This window comes from Arachis ipaensis, chromosome B3 (genome assembly GCF_059453495.1).
Source record: "Arachis ipaensis isolate K30076 ecotype BB chromosome B3, ASM5945349v1, whole genome shotgun sequence".
Taxonomy (NCBI): Eukaryota; Viridiplantae; Streptophyta; class Magnoliopsida; order Fabales; family Fabaceae; genus Arachis; species Arachis ipaensis.
Genome location: NC_142438.1, coordinates 9,166,617 through 9,189,149, shown reverse-complemented (window position 1 = coordinate 9,189,149; position 22,533 = coordinate 9,166,617). Strand labels below are relative to the sequence as shown.

At 29.5% G+C, this 22,533-nt stretch overlaps 1 pseudogene; it reads left to right on the top strand.

Moving 5' to 3' along the window:
• Positions 1 to 15,694: 15,694 nt before the first annotated feature.
• LOC107632242 (alkane hydroxylase MAH1 pseudogene) lies at positions 15,695 to 17,079 on the top strand (annotated as a pseudogene).
• Positions 17,080 to 22,533: the final 5,454 nt, after the last annotated feature.

The window sequence follows — 22,533 nt, the reverse complement described above, 5'->3', positions numbered from 1 at the left end:
AATATTTAAAAGTAGAGTAAACTACTATTTCTACCCATAAAAGTTGACAACGCTGACACATCTACCTATTAAAAAAAAAATTACCATTTGTATCCATAAAACATGGATTGTACACAAGAAAATTATCCAAACACTGAAAAATCGTCTAAAAACCTCAAATTATTCTTATTATCATCGTTTTTAACTTTTATTCAACTCAGAATAGAATGCTACCATCTAATGCCCCTATAGCAAATCATACTTCCATTATCATCTTCTCATACTTCCATCATCATCTTCTTCACGTGAAGCAATAAGCAAAAAAAACAAAGAAAACAATGATAGATCACATAAGAAGCAAATGCTATGGAATTGACAAAAAGAAAATTTGTAGCTGATAGTTTACTCTTTAAAAAGTATGAGATAAAGTTTGTGGTTAGATTACTAGACTAAAAAAATTGAGTTGATGACTAAGTGATAGCTAAACACAAAAAAATTTTGATAATCCTCTAATATTTTTCATAAAATAAAATTATTAAAAATTTAATATATAATTTTAAATATTTAAATTCAATAATTTTTAAATTAATAAAATTTTTAAAATTTTACAATTTCACATAATAAATTATTCATAAATTATGACTTTAAAGTTTAAACATCAACTTTTACAACTAACGAAAATCAAAATACAAATAAATAACAAAGACATAATATTCTACCACTAACAATTATTTTAATTTCATAAAAATTATTTAACCAAAAAAATAAAATAAAATCAGAAAAATCAATGACGAGACTCAATAACTAAGAATAAAAAAAAAAAAAACATAAACAACTCAGAATTAAAAAAAAATTAGCATAAACAATGTAGTGAATTACTGCCATAATACCATCAAAAACTTAGAATGGAAAAATAATTACCAGAATCAACACTCAGAATCATAGCATAAACAACTCAAAATCAAAAAAATTATTCTAGCATAATACAGTTAAGTATGCACCATAGCACCATTAACAATTTAGAATAAGAAAAAATTAGCAACCAAAATTAATAACTCAAAATAAAAAAAATTAACATAAATAACTCAGAATCAAAATCATGAGAGAGAGAGAGAGAGAGAGAGAGAGAGAGAGAGCTTGGAGTCCTGAGTGATATCATAATGCATACCTAAGAGTCCTAATTGGTTGTTAATATGATAAGTTTGTAAAATTAAATCAAAATCAAATTGATAAAAGGAGACCTTAAAGCATTGAAATTCTTCAATTTGAAATGGATTTTATCTAATTTCATAACCTTATTCTGCTAGCCGTCAATTAGAATTAGGGTTGTTATCTACTTCAAAAAAGTCCAGATGATCAAGTATCTGCCTTTATAAGTACCCTTACGGTTCAAGTATTTCTCAATCTAATTCTCACATAAACTTATTTAAGCTTTTGTTTATTTAAGTTGTGTTTGTTTATAAGCATAGGACACTGAGATAAAAATACAAAGATATAAAATTATATTTGACAGATGAGATATAAACAAAAACATTATGTCCAGACTCCAAAAATATTAAATTAATGTATTTTGTGTTTATCCTGATAGGAAGGCTCAAGAGACATTAACAAGAGACATAATTTATTTTTTAAAATTATATTTTTTTCTTAAATTTTTTTACTAAAAAAATTAGAATAAATAAAAAATTTATAATTTATTTTAGTTTATTACCAAATAAAATACAAAAACACTAATTTTTGTGTCTTTGCTCTTCATGTCTTATTTTGTTGTGCTCAAAGGCAGCCTTAGATATTAAGTCTTTTGTATGTACTTTTCAATTGCCTTCTTGAAGTTGACGTAAAGATATTTCAGACGCATTTTTTATCACCTCGGACTTCTTCACACAATTCCATCTACACATTATTCGTTTTAGATAAAAAGAAAATGATATTTTGATTTTTAGATATTTTTATCACTTCAAAATATACATATAAATTTAATGTCAAATATTAATTTTATTTATAGATCAAAATGATAGTATATTTTAATTTTTTATTTTTTTTTAAATATGGCACAATAAATGATAGATGATATTTGGTGCCCTACATCAACCATGTAAATAAATGATGGGAATAAGTATTGTTTTGGTCCCTAATGTTGAGGGTTAGAATCGAAACCGTCCCTGATGTAATTTTTGATTTAGAATAGTCCTTAATGTTGCATTTCATTTTAAAATCGTCTTTTCTAATAAATTTTTTTCTAAATAACAAAAATACCATTTTTTTCACCATTTCATTCTTCTTGTTCTTCTTCTTCCATTAATAAATTAAAAATACAGATTCAACAAAAAAAAGAACACACAACTCAAAATCAGAAATTCAAGAAATCCAAAAATAAATCAACAATAAATCCAAAAACAAAAAAAAAAGCAACAGCAATTCAGAAATAAAAACAAGAATAAAATCAAAATCCATTATTCAAATCCAGATTCAACAAATTAACATAGAACAATGATAAAATCAGAAAATAATAAATTAAAAATATATTAGAAGTAGAAGCAGAAGCAGACCCAAAAGATGCAGAAGCAGAAGCACTCAAGCAGAAACAGAAAGTAGAAGACGAAACAGAAGATGCAGAAGCAGACCCAGAAGATACAGAAGCAGAAGCACTCAAGCAAAAGTAGAAAGTAGAAGACGAAACAGAAGATGCAGAAGCAGAATTAAGAATTTGTTAACATAATTAATAGCGAAATAAAATTGAGATGATTTTAAAATGTTAGAAACTTAAATAGGATGAAAATATTAGGAACAAAAAAAATACATTTTTTTTAGAAGAATTACCAAGTCAAGTAAAACGAAGGTAAATTTTAACGGAATAAATTGTATTATGAATTTAAGATTTTAATATTTTACTCATCATAGAATACTTCTAGAATGACTAGTAGATAAATTTTCAAAAAAAATGAATATGATACATATATAATGGAGTATAATTAATTATATCTTTTTATCTCCAGTGTATTGAATTTTTTTAATGTTTAATTTAAATAAACTTTATTTTTAACTTATAAATAAATTTTAATTTTATTCTTCAATAATATCATTTTTTTATGGTACGTAGTTATTCAATTATTTTGTAATCGCATCTAATACACTTAATCACATTACTTTCATTCTAAATAAATTTTTTTATTTTACTTTTAAAAATTTTTATTCATCATGAAATATTTGTAGAATATAATGACTAGTAAATAAACTTACGAAAGAATAAAAAGAGTTTGGTACATATATATATACAATAAAGTATATAAATTATACGTTTTGTCTCTAATGTACTAAAATTTTTAATGTTTAATTTAGTTAAATTTTATTTTTAATTTTAAAATAAATTTTAATTTTATTATTTAATAATATCATCTTTTTATAATAGATAATTATTCAATTATTTTTTAATTGTATCTAAATAAATTATTTTTAATTATATTATTTTTATTTTAAATAAATTTATTTTTTTAATTTTACTCTTAAAACTTTTATTCTAAGTAAATTTATTTTTTATTAAGAATAAAATTAAAAATAAATTTAATAATTATCTGTCATAAAAAAATTGAAATTATTGAAAAAAAATAAAATTCATTAAAAAGTTAAAAATAAAATTTAATTAAATTAAATATTAAAAAAGTTCAGTATATTAGAGATAAAAAAATATAATTTATATTTTATTGTATATGTACATGTATGTTCTTTTTTTTTCTTTTTAAAAAGTTTTATATACTAGTCATTTTATAAGTATAATAAAAATTTTGAATTCATAATATAATTTTGTTAAAATTTATTATCATTTTATTTGATTTAGAAATTTTTTTAAGAATAATATATTATTTTTATCTCTAATATTTTTGTTCTATTTAAGTTTTTAATATTTTAAAATTGTTTTAGTTTTGTCTACTGTTAATTCTATTAATAGATTACGAATCGTAAAATAATATTAAATTAATTTTAAAACGTTAAAAATAAAAAAAAACAATTTAAATATTAAAAATAATTTTAAGACTTACTCAAACATTGAAAACAAGAATAATACCTTACTCCAATTTCGAAGTCGTAAACCATTGTATTTGTACCATGAAATAATGTTATATTTTTCGAACAGGGCTGTTGCGTGAATAAACACCATTGTGGTGCAAAACTATCCACGATGATGGATGGGCTGAAGGAGGTTGTAATTGTGATAATGCTTTCTTCATTGTTCATACGTCACTATCTAGTGTCTACTATATATCTGCACACTCAATTCATTCATTTATTCTATCTCGAACTCTTGACCTTTCGGATCTAACACTCTAATATCGTACCATGTATGATATCACTCATCTCAAAAGTTTCAGTTGATAAAAAAGGTAACACTAATGATTATATCTCTAATACTCTCTAAACTTCTATTATACACATTGTATAAATATTCCATTAGCTCATTGTACTTTCCCTTTATTTTTATCATCTTTCCTCAATTCTTAGTTTCTTTTAGTCATCAAATTCCCAATCTATTATAATATATTAAGAGAGAGTTTAGTAGTATTATAATAAATAAATAATATATAAACTTTATGTTTCATGTTAAATTATCATATCATTTATAATAATAACATATAAAAAAATATTTATTTTAGATTTATATTTATACTATCATAAAAAATAATATTTATATAACTAATCTAAATCTCACAAATTTACATATTAAATTATTTTTTTAACCAAAGATAGGAGACTCGAACCCGCAACCTCTTAATTGAGTATGGGGAGACTATGCCATTTGAGCTATTATTCATTGGCTACATATTAAATTATTTAATTTTCCAAAAAAAAGTTAATTTGAATAAATAATCTAAATTTTAATATACATATTTTATTTGAAAAATAAATTTCATTTTATAAAAATTTATTTATTTATTTATCTATGTATCAATTTATTTATAATATATAAACAAAATAAAAAAAATAACACAATAAACACTTGACAATATATTTGATAATTTTTAATATTATCACATAAATATTTTAGTAAAATTATTATTTTATAATTTTTCTATCATTATATTATTTTGTAATCTTTTTAGGTAGTGTTTAGCCTTACTTTGTATTTTTTTTTTAATTTTTTTTATGTAGATTATTCTATACTTTTAATAGTAATGTTATTTTTCTTTAATAGATATAAATTGGTTAATAAAATTTAATTCATTATCTTTTTTATTATCACTCATATTATTACTATATATATATATATATATATATATATATATTAATATTCACTTTACACAACTTTTTTTTTTATCTCTTCATACATAATCTTATGTTTTTCACTCTTTTTCTTTTATCATTGCTAATATTTTGCACAATTATTTGAAAATTTTGGTTGATGATTATTACGGCCATTTTTTTATTTTAGTTTACTAAACAATTTGCTATAAATTGAAAGATGAACTCCTAAAACACTATAATGTATGAAATTCTTACAATATTTTAAAATTTTCTTTTGTTATTTTTAATCTAAGTATGTTTATCAATTGTATATTATCTTTGTCACTATATATCACTTTTATTCAATAATTTATATTTTTAAAATTATTTAATTATAATAATAATGTTAAAAAACATTATGTCATAATTCATAGATGTTATATATTTTCAATTATTGGAACATTATATTCATATTTGTATTACATCTAATAATTTTATTTTTGTGCTATAACATTTAAGTTTACTAAACATATGTATTAAATCACTAATTCTTTCAAATATTAAAATATATAATATCTTTATAATTTTATTTAAATTTAATATTAATTTTTAAGATTTTTTATTAAATGATTTCTTGTGAATAAAAATTAATTAATTTTAGTTGCGAAAATCTGGTAACGCATAAAACATTAATTTTAGTCTACCTCTTCCTTTGCCATTCACCCATTTGAAGTGATGAATGAAATAAACATCATCAAAACATAAATTGAGAAAAAATATTATATGTTAATTCAATTACATTACTTATATATCAAATAATCTTTATTTTCGTATAAAAATACGACTATTATTAATTAATTATATATTTAAATTATTTTTAATTAACAAAGATAAATAAAATACGTGTTGATTATTGAAAAAGATACTAATTTTAAAATAATTTTCATTATTAAAAAAAAAAAAATACGTGACATTGAGGCACATGCATCACATGCTATATTCACCACACGTCATCTATTCAATTGTTAAGAAGATATGTTAACATCTTCATATTTGAGTGGTTGCCTTATTAATTATGTCTAATAACTGATTGTCACATTTTTAAATAACTATACTTTTATCAAAATATTCTAAGCTTTATATTTATTTACTTTTCAAAAGAATAAATTAAAATCACTCCTCATCTAACTAAAAAAGTCAAAATTAATTTTAAAATAAATAAATAAAATTTAGCATTTATTAACATATTTTAAAAATATATTTATATATTTTCTTTTGTAATGTCAACGAGATAAAAATATGCATCTTATTATCGTCGTCAATGAGATACATTATAACAAAATTTACATGTGTATCTTTGTTGTCACTAAAAATAAGATAAATAATATAAAATATTTCGTTGTCATGACAAACAAGATATAAATATAAAAATTATTTTAAATGCATCATCTTGACAATAACAGAGATATGTGTGATAAGAGAAAAAATGTAAATAATTTTAAAAAAGGTATATCAGTAAATAATTGATTTTATTTATTTCAAAGCAAAATCCTCATGAATTATATATATATATATATATATATATATATATATATATATATATATATATATATATATATTATCGATATTCTAAAAATGCATTCATTTATCTACAGCTGTACTATTATTTTGAATCCGAATTCAATGTAATTAATTAACCAGTATATTTTAAAAATAGATTAAATTACCAAAATTGCTTCCAATTTTCGAAGATATCGATAAAAATACTTTCAGCTTTTGTATTTATCAAAGTACTCATATATTTAATCCATAACTTTATAGAAATATTTAGATTAATATTTGTAAAATATATAAAAAAATCAGATTAAATTTCGATCAATAGAATTTTTTATTTTTTAAAAGTATTTTTATTATTTGACAAAAAGAATTGTAAAAAAAAAAATACTTGCCATAAAATCATCAAATTTTATAGATAAAGTTATCTCATTTCTTTAATTATATTTGCAATACAAGCAATCATATCAGAATTCAATATCTAAAGCATTTTTTTGAGAATATGTATTTAACGTTATAAAAAATATAAAGTATTTTTTAACAATTATACTAGGTGTACATCAAAATCAGTTATCACAATCAACTATTGATCTGAAATATATATTGAAATATAAAGTACACATTGAAAATAAGTTAAAAGAAGATATGTATTTGTACACTACAAATACATAGTGACTGATTTTGGTGATTATTTTTGTTGAATTTTTTAGATCCCTTCCTATGTAGAGAAAAAGTCAAAATATTTGGTATCTAGACCCATGGATAGTTGAAGTTGATGAGAATTTGCTAGGGTTGCAAAGAAATGTCTCATTTTGTCAAAAACACAAGCATTGAGAGAGAAAGATAAGAGAAAACACTATCTACGTTTTTCAGCAGAGCAGCAGACTTTGAGTGTTCGTTTCTCACTCGTTTACCGTTAAATCAGTGTGAAATTTGAACTGCATATTCGCCTCATCTTCATCTTGTTCTTCATGGGAGATTTTGGTTGGAGGTCTTCAGTTGGAGAAATCGAGCTCGAACATAGGCTCTATTTTTGTGGTATTTTCATCTTCCTTGTTCTTGTTTATGAGCTTTGAAGCTTGGGTTGTTTGGCTTGTTGTATGCACGTTTTGTGCAGTAATTTATGACTCTCTTGTATCCTATTTTTCATCATAGTGAAGCTATTTTCTGGTCTTTGTGACTCGTAATTTTTATTTTTCACATTGAAGAGGTTTTTCATGTTAAAAATCTTAGTTTAATTTGTTAGCTTGCCTCTATTTTCTGGTTTATGTGATTTTTTCGCTGCTATTGGGTATTATTGTGCTGCTATTATTACTTGTTATGTTGCTCCTCTTATTTTTGCAAGTAAAAAATTGCGTGTTTTATTCCTATCATTTGGTATCAGAGCCTGATTTTAGGCATTTAGTTATAACTTACATGAAAGATGGTTGTAAATAATTTTACTATGATGATAAGTTTAAATGTCACTAATTATCATCTATGGAAGGGCAAAATGAAGGATTTGTTATTTGTAAAAAATCTACATTTACCTGTATTTTCTACACAGAAACCAGAATCTAAAACAGATGAAAAATAGGAGTTTGAACACCAACAAGTTTGTGGCTTTATTAGGCAATGGGTGGATGATAATGTTTATAATCACATTGCTAACAAGACTCATGCTAAGACTTTGTGGAATCAAATTGAATCTTTGTATGCTTCCAAGTCTGGCAATAATAAATTGTACTTGTTGAATATGTTGATAAATTTGAGATACAAGGAAGGGTCACAGGTATTAGATCACTTGAATAAATTTCAAGGGGTTCTGAATCAGTTGTCAAGCATGGGGATCAAGTTTAAAAATGAGGTTCAAGGATTGTGGTTGCTAAATACTCTACTAGATTCTTGGAAGACATTTCGTATCTCTCTTACTAATTCTTCTCTGAATGGTAAAGTAAGCATGCAACTTGCCAAAGGTGGTATTTTAAATGAAGAGATGAGAAGGAAGACGTATAATTTTTCGTCACAATCTAAAATGTTAGTCATTGAAAATAGGAAGAGAAATAAGAACAAAGGTCAAAAGGGTAGAGATAAAAGTAGGAGTAAATCCAAGTCAAGATACAAGAATGTTGAGTGTCATTATAGTTATAAAATGGGGCACATCCAAAAATATTGCTTTCTTCGAAAAAAAGAGAATAAAGGTAAGCAAGAAAAGAAGGATGTGGTGGTAATGATTATGTATCTGCTATTTTAGATGATCTTCTTACTGTTGATATTGTTGATTATGAGTACAAAGTCAATCTTATTTCTGATGATGAGTTTAGTTGGGTAATTGATAGTGACGCCTCAATACATGTTACACCGAAGAAGAAGTTTCTTCACTTCTTATACTCCTAGTAATTTTGGAGTGTTTAAGATGGGTAATGATGTCTTATCAAGGTAATTGTTATAGGAGATGTTTGTCTTAAGACTAATATGCGAATGAAGTTGCTATTCAAAGATGTTAGACACGCTCTAGATGTTCTCTTGAATTTGGTTTCAGTTAAAAGGCTCGATAATGAAGGCTTTGTAAACACTTCCGTCTTTGGACAATGGAAGCTTACTAAAGGCAACTTAGTAGTGGCTCAAGAAAAAGGTACTTCAAGTTTGTATGTGATGCATGACATGATTGCAAAAAGTAGTGTGAATGCGGTTGAAAGTAAAAAAGTTTGTAGCTTGTGACACAAAAGACTTGGTCATATTAGTGAAAAAGAACTTAATTGTTTGGCTCGAAAGAATGTTCTTTCCAGTTTAAAGAATGCAGAGTTGGAGAAATGTTCTCATTGCATGGCTGGCAAACAAAGAAGATTATCCTTCAAGAAGCATCAACCTTCAAGAAAATTAGACTTCTTGAAATTGGTGCACTTTGATATTTGTGGTCCTTTGAAGGTACGGTCTTTTAGTGGAGCTGTTTACTTTATTACTTTTATTGATGATCATTCAAGAAAGCTTTGGACTTATGCTTTAAAAACAAAGAACCAACCTTTGAAAATTTTCAAATAATTCCAATCTTTGGTTGAGAGGCAAACAGGTAAAAATCTTAAATATATTCACACTGATAATGGTGGTGAATATCATGGACCATTTGGTGAGTATTGCAAGTAGCAACGCATTAAGCATGAAAAGACACCTCCTAAAACACTTCAGTTGAATGGTTTGGCAGAAAGAATGAATAGAACACTGATTGAAAGAGTTAGGTGTATGCTTACTAAAAGCGCTATTACAACGGCTCATGTGATTAATCTGAGTCCTACAATTGCTTTGGACAATGATGTTCCGGATCATGTTTGGTCGAACAGAGTTGTCTCATATGGTCACTTGAGATTCTTTGGATGCAAAGTATTTGTTCATGTTCCAAAGGATGAGAGGTCCAAGTTAGATGTGAAGACAAGACAGTGTATTTTTACTGGGCATGGTCAAAATGAGTTTGGTTACAGGCTTTATGATCTAGTTGAAAACAAGCTTGTAAGAAGCCGTGATGTAGAATTTATTAAAGACCAAACAATTGAATACATTGATAAGGTAGAGAAGAGTCAATCACAAGAGAGTAGTGACTTGACTGATGTAGATCCAGTTCAGCCGCCTCCTTCACTAGAACTAGCAAAGAATCAAGATAAGGAGCATATGCAGCAAAATGAGCCTTTGGTTCCTAATGACCAGGTGATGGGAGATCCAATTGATGCTCCAGTTGATGATGATGTTGATAATCAATTTGAGCTACTTAAAGATCTACCAGGTTTTCATCCTAGGAGGTCTACTAGAGAGCGACAACCTTTAACGAGGTATCCTTTTAATGAATATGTGAAATTTACTGATGGATATGTGACCTTGACTGATGGGGGAGAACATAAATGTTATGAGGAAGCTATGAAAGGTGACGACCATAAGAAATGGTTTAATGCAATGCAAGATGAAATGAAATCCTTGCATGATAATTGAACATTTGAGCTTGTGAAGTTGTCAAAAGGGAAGAAAGTTTTACAAAACAGGTGGATTTATAGGTTGAAGCATGAAGAAAATTTCCAATATCCAAAGTACAAGGCTAGATTGGTGGTCAAAGACTATAGGCAGAAAAAGGGAGTTGACTATAATGAAATCTTTTTACTGGTTGTGAGAAGATCTTCTATTAGAACTGTTTTGAGTCTGGTTGCAAGTCTTGATTTAGAAATAGAACAAATGGATGTGAAAACTGCTTTTCTTCATGGTGATATTAAGGATGAAATTTACATGGAACAACTTGAAGGTTTCATGGTAAAAGGAAAAAAGGATCATGTTTGCAAATTGAAAAAGAGCTTGTATGGCTTGAAGCAAGCTCTGAGATAATAGTACAAGAAGTTTGAGTCTGTTATAGCAGAATAAGGCTAAAAGAATACTACTTCTAATCATTGTATATTTGTTAAATAGCTTTCTAGTAATGCTTTTATTATCCTTTTGATATATGTTGATGACATGTTTATTGTTGGTCAAAATGCTTCTAGGATTGATATGTTGAAGAAGCAACTTATAATATCATTTGCAATAAAGGACGTTGGGCTAGCAAAGGAGATTCTTAGTATAAGAATCGAGTGTGGTAGAAAAGAGAAGAAACTTTGGTTGTCACAGGAGAAATACGTAGAAACAATGTTGCACAGGTTCCAAATGGAGAAAGTAAAGGCTGTTAGTACTCCTCTTGCTACACATTTCAAATTGAGTTGCAAGCAAAGTCCATCAAGTGATGAAGAGAAGAAAGACATGGAAAAAGTTCCATATGCATTAGTCGTGAGTAGTTTAATGTATGTTATGGTGTGCACAAGACCGGATATAGCTCGTGCTGTTAGTTGTGTTAGCTTTCAAACCCAGGAAGAGAATGTAATACCCAACCACACAGAGCCTTACGCTTAAGTCGTAAAGTAGAGGTGGTGAGGTATTACGACCTCTAAAATAAAAGACGTATATAAATATAGTTGAAAGAATTTTGTAACTAGGAGCCTTAAAGAAGAAGTTAAGCAAAAGTGAAAACAGAAAATCGTGTCACACTCGCATGGATAATCGTAAAATGGATAGTTAAGATCAAAAGAAGGCTAAAAAAATATAATATACATATCAGAGTTCCAAAATACAGATATCAAGCTCCAAACTCTACCTACGAAGCTAAGGCCGGCCAGAGTATGTAATTATATATATTTATACAACCTAGAAGAAAATTCAAACTACAGTATAAACACCTGTTTCTCCAAGTCAACCTCTAGGAGGGATAAAATACAAAATACAAGGTACGGAAAAGACTTATGTACATATAAATATACAAGTAGAGACAAAATGCTAAACCCAAAATATAGTTCTTCGCTTCCAGAAGGTCTCCAGTGTCCTTAGTGAGGTGCCTCTCGATCTGCATCTGAAAAATAACAGAAATATGTATGGAATGAGAACCGGGGGCCCTCACCACGATAAAGGTGCCCGCATAGTTAATATAAAAGGTCTCGAAAAAGCCAGAGACATTTCTAAAACTCCGACACTCGGATTTCATCTTAAAAATCCAACTAAACTAGAAATTAAGTAAGTTATCTAAGGTATTCAAGTTCTAAATCTAACTTTAACCTAACACATCACTTTCTGTCTCATCCAATCCTCCGAATCACCAGTGGAACAACTACCCTCCTCACACCTCCGCCAAGAGGGGTCTCTCAGAAAATATATACATACAATTCAAGCAAAGAAAATACAGATAAAAGTGCAATTACAACAAGTAGAACAAGTAGCAGATAAGCAGGGTTGAGCAATTAAGCAAACTAAAACAATGCATACTCAAGTAAAACATACAAATACTCATGATTTATGTCTATCCTATGGCTGATGAGCCTCATCTGTTGGTTATATAGCTAACCCGACATGTCCTGGTAGTTAAACATTGAACAGTCCCTCTATGCGTGCATCCCCAATCTCAAAAATAATATCCATGGAGTCAAACTCCAAACTCAAATATAATATTTCATGGAGTCAAACTCCAAGCTCAATAATATTCCATATATATATATGCCCATGGGAAACCTGGGGAATTAAAGTGCCCGGTCACATCTTGCGACAGAGGGTTAACAATTTGTCTCAAATGTACAAGCCATATAATAATCTTTTTCTTTTTAAAATAATACTTCAAATAAAACTCTAATTGTTATGGAAATTTCGGCAGTATCTCCTTTAAAACTCGAATTTCTGCCACTCTTCAAGGGTCCCAACCACCAAACCAAATATCTCTCGGTCATTCAAATCATTTCTAATATTAAATCTTTTTCCAAAACCAACCAACTCCAATAGAAAATTGTTTATAAAATTGAACCACACATCTCTCAACCAATCCATTCAATTTCACAAACTCACCATCAATTCTCAACACATCAACAATCATATTTATTTTATACTCACAAAGTCATAATCCAACACATACAAATTCATTTATCTTTTATAATACATCGTATACCATATACATAATCCATCAATAATTTATTTGGTTTATTCCTATCTTAAGGTCTTCTAGCCTAAGTTTTCATATAACATTAAACATTAACTACGAGAAACTAAAACCATACCTTGGCCGATTCTTCCCTAAGCTCAGAACACCTCAAAAATGCACTCTTTCACAAGTTCCAAGCCCTTAATACCAATTCCGCAAGATTAATCACCTGGATTTCGTTCCAAACCGCCCAATTAAACTCCAAATCAACAAGAACACAATCTAATTCACACAATATCACTATAATCTTCATATGATTCACTAATTCAATGATTCACAAGGGTTCAACAGTTTCTTACCTTATCCATGGATCAATTGAACAAAACCCAGTGATTATCCGCTGCTAGAGTTCACCTAAACCATCAAAATCATTCAATTCCTCAATATCCAAGCTCAAAATTTACGAAATTGAGGAGGAGAAGAACTGGGCGAGAAATACAAATTTTTTACCACTTTATTCAGATAGAATTGAAGAGAATTTCGAGACGAAAATGTGGCTGCTGATGATTCGTCAATCGAAACTCCAGATTGAAAGTTATAGGCTACAAAAGTTAACGGTGAATAGCGTCTCTAACCTCTCTCTCACCTCTCTTCATCCAGCAGCATGAATTCCCTTTTGTTGAGGGAGAAGCAGCCGAAGCCACTTATAAGAGAGTGAATGGGTTGGGCCTTAGGCCCAATATGGGTCCAGTTCAATCGATTCAACTCGTTGGCCTGATTTTAGGCCAAAATCTTTAAAATTAGTGTCAAAATTCGTATTTTAAATATTTCTACTTCTCTAAACTATAAAAATTAAATTTTCTAATCTCTTTGAATAATAATTAATCTATTGGCTAATTATTTATTAATTTTACGGGGTTTACAGAGAGCATTAGAATGTTGTAAAACAGATAATGAGATATCTTCATGGTACTTTTAGCATGACGTTATGTTATGGAAGTGAGAAGCCTATTCTATTGGTTACACTGACTCATACATGGTAGGAAATATTGATTCTAGAGGGTCTATTTCAGGCTTCTTGATCAACTTTGTGGGTGGAGCTTTGTCTTGACAGTCTAGATTGTAAAAATGTGTTACTTTATCTACTATCGAGACCGAGTTTTTTGCCATGACCGAAGCGTGCAAGGAGATGCTTTGGATGAAAAAATTCTTGAAGGAACTCGGATTTACTCAAAAGAGGTATGCATTATTTTATGATTGTCAAAGTGCTATACATCTTGGTAAAAACTCTACTTTTCATTCTCGATTCAAACATATTGATGTGAGGCATCATTGGATATGTAATGTTTTGGATGCTGAGTTGTTGGAACTTGAAAAGGTTCATACTGATGAGAATAGTTCTGATATGATGACCAAGGTATTACCAAGGTGGAAGTTTAAAGTTTGTTGCTTAATCGCCGGATTGGCGGCTAGTTCCACATAGTCGTAAGGGAGAAATTTGTTGGGTTTTTTGGGCTCTCTTCCTATGTGGAGAAAATCCCATATATTGGTATCGAGGCCCATGGATAGTTAAAGTTATTGAGGATGTGCTAGAGTTACAAAGAGGAGTCTCATTTTGTCAAAAACAAAACATTGAGAGAGAAAGAGAAGAGAGAACACTATTCACATTTTTCAACAAAGCAGCTGAATTTGAGCATTTGTTTCTCACCCGTTTACTGTTGGATCAGAGTGACATTTGGCATGCATATTCATCTTATCTTGCTCTTCATTCTGAATGGTGGAGATTTTGATTGAAGGTCTGCAGTTAGAGAAACCGAGCTCGAATAGAGACTCTATTTTTGTAGTATCTTCATCTTATTTGTTCTTGTTTATGAGCTTTGAAGCTTAGGTTGTTTTGGTTTGTTGCTTGCACGCACATTTTGTGCAGTAATTTATGACTCTTTTGTACCTTATTTTCCATCATAGTGAAATATTTTCTGATCTTGGTGACTCATCGTTTTTACTTTTTACATTGAGAAGGTTTTCCACGTTAAAAATCTTGATGTGTTAGCTTGTCTCTATTTTTTGGTTTATGTAATTTTTCTGTTACTATTAAGTATTATTGTACTATTGTTATTACTTGTTGTGAGTGCGTATTATTGCTCCTCTTATTCTTGTAAGTAGAGAATTGTGTGTTTTATTCCTATCAATTTTAGTATACAAATAATATTTTTTTATTTTTTAGGCGTATTAATAAATCATGAACGATTTTACTGGTTTACCCTTTAAAATTTTATTTACTAAACTATTTATTCCTAGTTATCTAAACTTTGTGCCTATAAATTTAAGAGAAAAACCACCCATTCTTGCACCAATACAACTCAGAATCAAGCTCCTTCAACCACCATGATATACTTCCTAGACTACTTTGCTTTATTTGCAGCCATCATCTCATTCTTTTCCATCCACATTTGGAGGATCAATAGAAACTTACCTATCCTAAATTTGCCCTTATTTGGAATGCTACCAGCCATGTTATGTAATATTTCCAATATTCATGAATACGTGACCACAGCTTTGAAATATTATGGAGGTACTTTTAAGTTTAGAGGACCCTTATTCACAAACATCAACTTTTACTTCACTAGTGATCCTGTAAACGTGCACCACATTACAAGTAAGAACTTTGCCAACTACGGCAAAGGTTCTGAGTTTCATGAGATCTTTGAAATTCTTGGAGATGGAATCTTTAATGCTGATTCAGACAAGTGGAAGTACCAGAGGTGCATATTACAATCATTGTTTAAGCAAAGCATCTTTGAGAAATTTGTTAAAAAGGTCATTCATAAGAAATTAGAATGTTACCTACTTCCACTTCTGAATGACATTTCAGAATCAAGAACTATTGTGGACTTGCAAGACATCTTTCAAAGGTTCACTTTTGATAGTATTTGCTCCATGGTGTTGGCATTTGATCCCAATTGCCTTCCTAACAAGCTCACTCAATTCCCTGAGGTTGCTGTTGAGAAAGCTTTCAACAAAATGGAGGATACAATTCTCTACAGACATCTGGTCCCAAGATGGTTCTGGAAGTTGCAGAGATGGCTCCAAATTGGACATGAGAAGGACTCCATTGCTATCCTTCGAGTTGCCGAGCAATTCTTCCATGATCGTATATCAATCAGTCGGAAAGAGAAAAGTAGATTCAACTACACCAAAGATGATGAATCAAACTTTGACATGCTTAAAGCTCTTGTGGAGGAAAGTGGAATGGAACAGGTAGATCACAAGTTTTTAAGAGACATTGCAGTTAATCTCTTAGCAGCTGGAAGGGACACAATTAGTGCAAGTCTATGTTGGTTTTTCTGGCTTGTTTCAACTCACCCTAATGTTGAAACCAAAATCCTTGCAGAAATCAGATCAAACTTCAAAACTAATGAAGAAAATTGGCGGGTGGAAGACCTTGACAAGCTAATTTACTTGCATGGAGCCATATGTGAAGCTCTGAGGCTTTTCCCTCCGGTGCCATTTGAGCACAAATGTGCCATCAAATCTGATATACTTCCAAGTGGAGATCGTGTTGATGCAAATACTATGGTGTATTACTCCATATACTCAATGGGAAGGATGGAACAAATATGGGGAAAAGATTGCTTGGAATTTAAGCCAGAAAGGTGGATTTCGGAAAAAGGAATCAATATACAGGTACCATCATACAAGTTCATGGCTTTTAATGCAGGCCCCAGAAGTTGTTTGGGCAAAAATATAAGCTTTATCCAGTTGAAGATCATTGCCATTGCTTTGCTGTGGAACTTTCACTTCCAAGTGGTGGAAGGGAATTCCGTATGTCCAAGTGTTTCCATTGTGCTACACATGAAGCATGGGTTGCAAGTCAAGGTTACTAAAAGAGGCAATTGATGGAGTATGGGACATTTCATCATTGATTTTCTTGATTCTTGGTTGCTGTATTGTGTTGTTTTTTGTTTGTGATGGCTACTTCGCATGTTTTGTTGTTTTTCTATTTGTGGTTGCTACTTCAGATGCAACTAGCTAGTGTGACCACTTAATAAGGCTTGTTTATCCAAAATGTTAGGTGTATGCTAAAAATTAGTTATTAAATTAATAATATATATTCGTATATAAATATATATGATATTTAATTTATTTTTAATATATATTTTATATTTAAATATGTATTTTATATTGACGACTAATTTGATAATTGATTTTTGATGTATACGTAACATAATTCTGATGATAAAAATAGGGAAAAAAAGATGGTGTTAGCACTGAACAGATAGTAGTACTGAAGTAGATAGCACTGAAGTAGATCCAGGTCAAGCCTCCGATGGAAGATTTAATGACCATCGCAGAACATATATTTTTCTTATCTGTTAAGATCAATGGAGAAAATTTGCTTATTTTTGAAAGTTTGCTCAATTAATTTAAATATGTTAGCCAGTTTTGTCATCATACTGTCATTATTCATATATTAGAGGAATCTAAAATGTAACCCGTCAATGCAAAGTTAAAAAGAGATTTTATATTTCGGATAACGATCTTTGTCGTTAAGGTGAAATTTCATGTTCTTCTAATAATAATAAGATTACTCAAAAATAAAACAATTTCTTTTTTATATTCAAAATTGAAATAAATACTAAAGAAATGAAAAGAAAAATCGATTTGAAAAATAAGAAATGTTTCTTTTTTTAGTAAAAGCATAACCTTACTTATGATAAAGTAGAAACTAGAATCATCTTTAGGTCAAACAAATTCGATCAATTAAAATATTTATATATTAGAAAAATAAAAAATAAAAATTATATAAATAGAAATGTCTGTTCACAACACAAAACATGAATAGGAATAAATGAGATTTGTGGATGTGGATAAAGATTTTTGAAAGATGGATTCTTTTTTAAAATTATTTTTGAAAGATTTTATCAATCAAAGTATTTCTTCAAATATTACAAACAGGGCTGCTACACATCCATATAACCATATAACCAAGTTGGCCCAAGCCCAAATAGATTCAGGCGCATTAAATGGAGAGTGAAAAACACGCGCCAGACACAGAAAACCCCTCCTTTTCCATTCGCGCTTCATCATGAAAGAACGTTCCATCTTCAACACGAAACCAATACACTAAAACACTCATTCTCTTCGAATCTCTCTGAACATCACTCAAATTTCAATCACATTCTTTGTGGAAATCATTACTGCAAAAGAATCGGAAGAAGATTTCGCAAGCAACAAATAGAAACAAACAAAAACAGCAACAAAGACTACAAAAGGTATGAGAAAACTATTGTTCATTTAAAATCTTGTAATGTCGCGTTTCTCCTAGTTTCATTTTAGTTTTACTGGTTTGATTTTCTTCGTTTAGTAGATTGAACTATTGTGAATGATTTTTACAGTATAACTAGAACTTTAAGATATACGTGTTTGTTCTTATTGGTGTGGATAGTTTAACTAGAGCTCTGTTACTATCTTCAGTACTTCTTTTGCATTGAAGAACATTATTCTTGCTGATTGAAAGTTGATAATGATTTACCACATGAACATTTTTCGGTTCGGTGGCCTTTGTGATTTTGGTTCTGTGTATGAAGAATTTTCGGTTCGGTGGGTTGTGGCATTTTAATTAACTTTATTAAGATATATATGCTTGTGGTTGTTGATATATTGAATGAGTTTTGTTTAGGACAATTGACATTAGAGACAACTCTTTCACTTTGATAAGTCATACTACTGTAAAATTGTCTCATTATATTTGATTAAGATATATATGGTTGTTCTTATTTGTGTGAATAGTTTAACTAGAGCTTTGAAAATGGTTGTTACTATATTTAGTACTTCTTTTGCATGGAGGAATAATATTCTTATTGATTGAAAATTGATCATCATTTATTAACCACATGAACATTTTTCGGTTCGGTACCCTTTGTAATTTTGGTTCTGTGAGTGAACAATTTTCGGTTCAGTGGGTTGTGTCATTTTAATTGACTTGTTTAACATATACATGCTTGTGGTTGTTGATGTATTGAATGGGTTTTGTTAGGACAATTCACATTAGAGACAACTATTTCACTTTTATAAGCCATACTACTGTCAAATTGTCTCATTATATTGGATAGATTTTAGCACGAATGGTAGTTGATCTTGATATTTAAAGAAAGCTAACAAGTTTCAGTAAGAGTTTTTAAAGAAGACAATTTGCAAATGTCATTTTAAAAGAACACCTAATTCATGAAATTTGAAAAACTTTTCTTTTGGAAGATATTGATTTGATTAAGATATACGTGGTTGTTCTTATTTTTGTTGATAGTTTAACTAGAGCTTTGAAAATGATTATTACTATCTTCAGTACTTATTTTGCATGGAGTAATAGTATTCTTGTTGATTGAAAGTTGATCATCATTTATTAACCACATTAACATTTTTCGGTTCGGTAGCCTTTGTAATTTTGGTTCTGTGGGTGAACGATTTTTGGTTCGGTGGGTTGTGGTATTTTAATTGACTTGATTAAGATATACATGCTTGTGCTTGTTGATATATTGAATGAAATATTGACCAAATTTTTTCATTACAGCAAAACACAATAAGAAAATGGCAACAATGAAGGAGAATGCACATTATAACGTAAGCAGATTAAATATATTTATCCGCTTTTATTGGAAAAATATCTATTTTGTATTATAAATAATCCTCACATTCTGTTTCAAAACTTGCAGAAAACTCACTATTGCAGATGCCAAACAAAGGCAATAGCAATAGCAACAGTGTACAGGGAAATGACTCAAGAAAAGAAAGATATTATGGAAGAAATGGGATTTGGTGCCCTGGCAAATGTTCCAGAAATGAACGTCTCTAATACACTGTTGAAAGAATTGCTTGATCGGTTTGATGAAGAGAAATAATGCCTGAAAACTCTCCAGGGGAGAATATACATAACTTCTCGGAAAGTAGCAGCTGCCCTTGGCATAACCAATGGAGGTAAAAAGTTTTCCACTTACTGCTTATTTTCAGTTCATTGGTGTCTAGAAAATTAAATTGACCGTTTTTGTCTGATGTTTGCTATTAAAATATTGTAGAGAATCTTTTTCCTGAAAAGGTTGATTACAACAACCTTAATCCAGCAGACAAGGAAATATTTAACAACGTCAAAAATATTTCCTTGGCGATTTTGGCAAGGAATGTGCTGGATATGAGTGTAGAAGGGGGGAAGAACCGGAAAAAATTCAAGAGGACTTTTGTTGTCTTCATACAAAAGTGCTTCTTGCTCCCCACAACGGTGAGTGTGGCCTCCCCAATCCATAAGCCACTGATCTTTTATGTGGACAACGTTCGAGAATGGGATTGGGCAAAGCATGTGCTCAACTTCTTGATGAAAGGCGTTGAAAACAAGAGAAAGGGGAAGAAACAGTCTGTTGATGCCAGTGTTTTTGTATTAATATTGATATACTTTCACGAAACCAAGTTCCCCCGCCCGTTTGCACCTGATGCTCCCCCTGCACCATGGGTGGCCCATTGGACAAGGCAAATGATACTTGAACGGATTTCATACGAAGCAACACAACCATTGGTAAATACTCTACTAAAATTTCCAGAAAAATTTGCTTTCAAATGCTTTTAACATACTCTACTAACTAAATAAACTTCTGTTTTAGGTTATAATTAATTTATTTTTCCTACTTGCAATTGTTAGTTTGTTGATTTGAAAGTTTCTGCATTAAGAAACATTTTTATTGATGATTAAATACTTGTCATGTACTATTAAGCATATAAACATATTTCGGTTCGATGGGATTGTTTCATTTGGTTCACCGGATTGTTAATGTGTTTTCTTGATGATTAAATAATTGAGTCCTTGTTTCTGTTTTAGGGACTTCTGTACAGAAAGGAAAAAAAAGAAAGAAAAAACAAAAACAAGTAACTTGGACAAGAAAATAAAAAAGAAAATTGTTGAGGCGGATTCTTCTTCGGAAGAGGAAAGACTTTCCGAATCTGAATCCGAAAGCCAGTAAGTTTAATTTTCATAATGATTTCATTTAACTTGTATTTGCTTAAATATGTTCTTATGCACTTGTTCTTATGTATTACAGAGAAGAAGAAATAAAAAAAACTGGAACAAAAAAAGAAAACAACCACCGAAGGTGGCTACAAAACAAACCAAAAAAACAAAGCCTGTGCCGATTAATTCAGAGAGCACAAGCGAATTTGAAAACGAGTAAGTATTGCATAATTTCTGTGAGACGTTTTTTTGATTGCATATATATCACGTTTTGTTCAGCAAATGATTTATTTTCCGTTCGGTGGGATTCTAATTTTCGGTTTATCACTTCAATTTATTTCGGTTCGGTGGTGTCTCTGAGTTTGGTTGACTTCATTGTTAGTGTCTTATCTCCGATATAAATTCAATGTGTTTATTTGTTTTACAGAGAAAATAAAATCGAGAAAACACCCGTAATAAAAAGAAAACAATCGGAAAGGGTGGCAAAAACACCAGCCCAACCTCACAAGGAGGAAGTTTCTCGAATCATATTTTCTTTTATTGATACTTATGTTCTAAATTCTTTGATACTTATTTTGTGAACTTTCAAAACTGAACAAGAAAAAGACAATGCTGCGGAAAGAAGAAAGCGAGTATTGGAAATGATAAGAGAAAAAAGATCAAAGAAAAGAAATGATGGAGCTCAGTCAGCAAACGTTGTTCCGGATCAGTTTGATTCTCCACAGGCACAAAATGAATTCTCTCAGACGTAAGATTCAGTTTATTATTCCCGAATTCTTTTTTTTACTTTGCTTACTTTTGCTACAACCTTTTCTAATTCCTCTAGATTCAATTACTAATATTTATTTATCTTGCTTAGAGTGCCGACTGTAAATATGAATAGTGAGCAAATCTTACAGACTCAAGGAAGCTCTACACCTTCTGTAAATGCTGCGAGTAATACCAGGTAAATTGGTTCACTACATATTGTATTTTCGGTTCGGTGGTTGCCCAAAAATAGATTTAATGTGTTTCTAGACCTCTGCTTTTAATCTTGGTTTCTAATTTTAATTTATTATCTTTTTTTAGGAAAAATGCCCCGGAAAGCACGGTCAAATATTTTAGAAAAAATAAAATCTTCCCAAAAAAGACTCTTAAAACTCCACCAATGTAAGTTAAAAATATTTATGTTACCTTTTTAGATTTAGTTAATAATTTTTGTTTAATTAATCATAAGGAAATTGTGTTTAAATGTCACTAGAGCTACACCTGATTCTGACCTACAAATCGTTGAGTTTCAAGAACAAACTCGTTCTCAAGCTTTGGAAGTGTGAGTTTTTCAATGTGCAAATTCCTATTTTTCAAAACA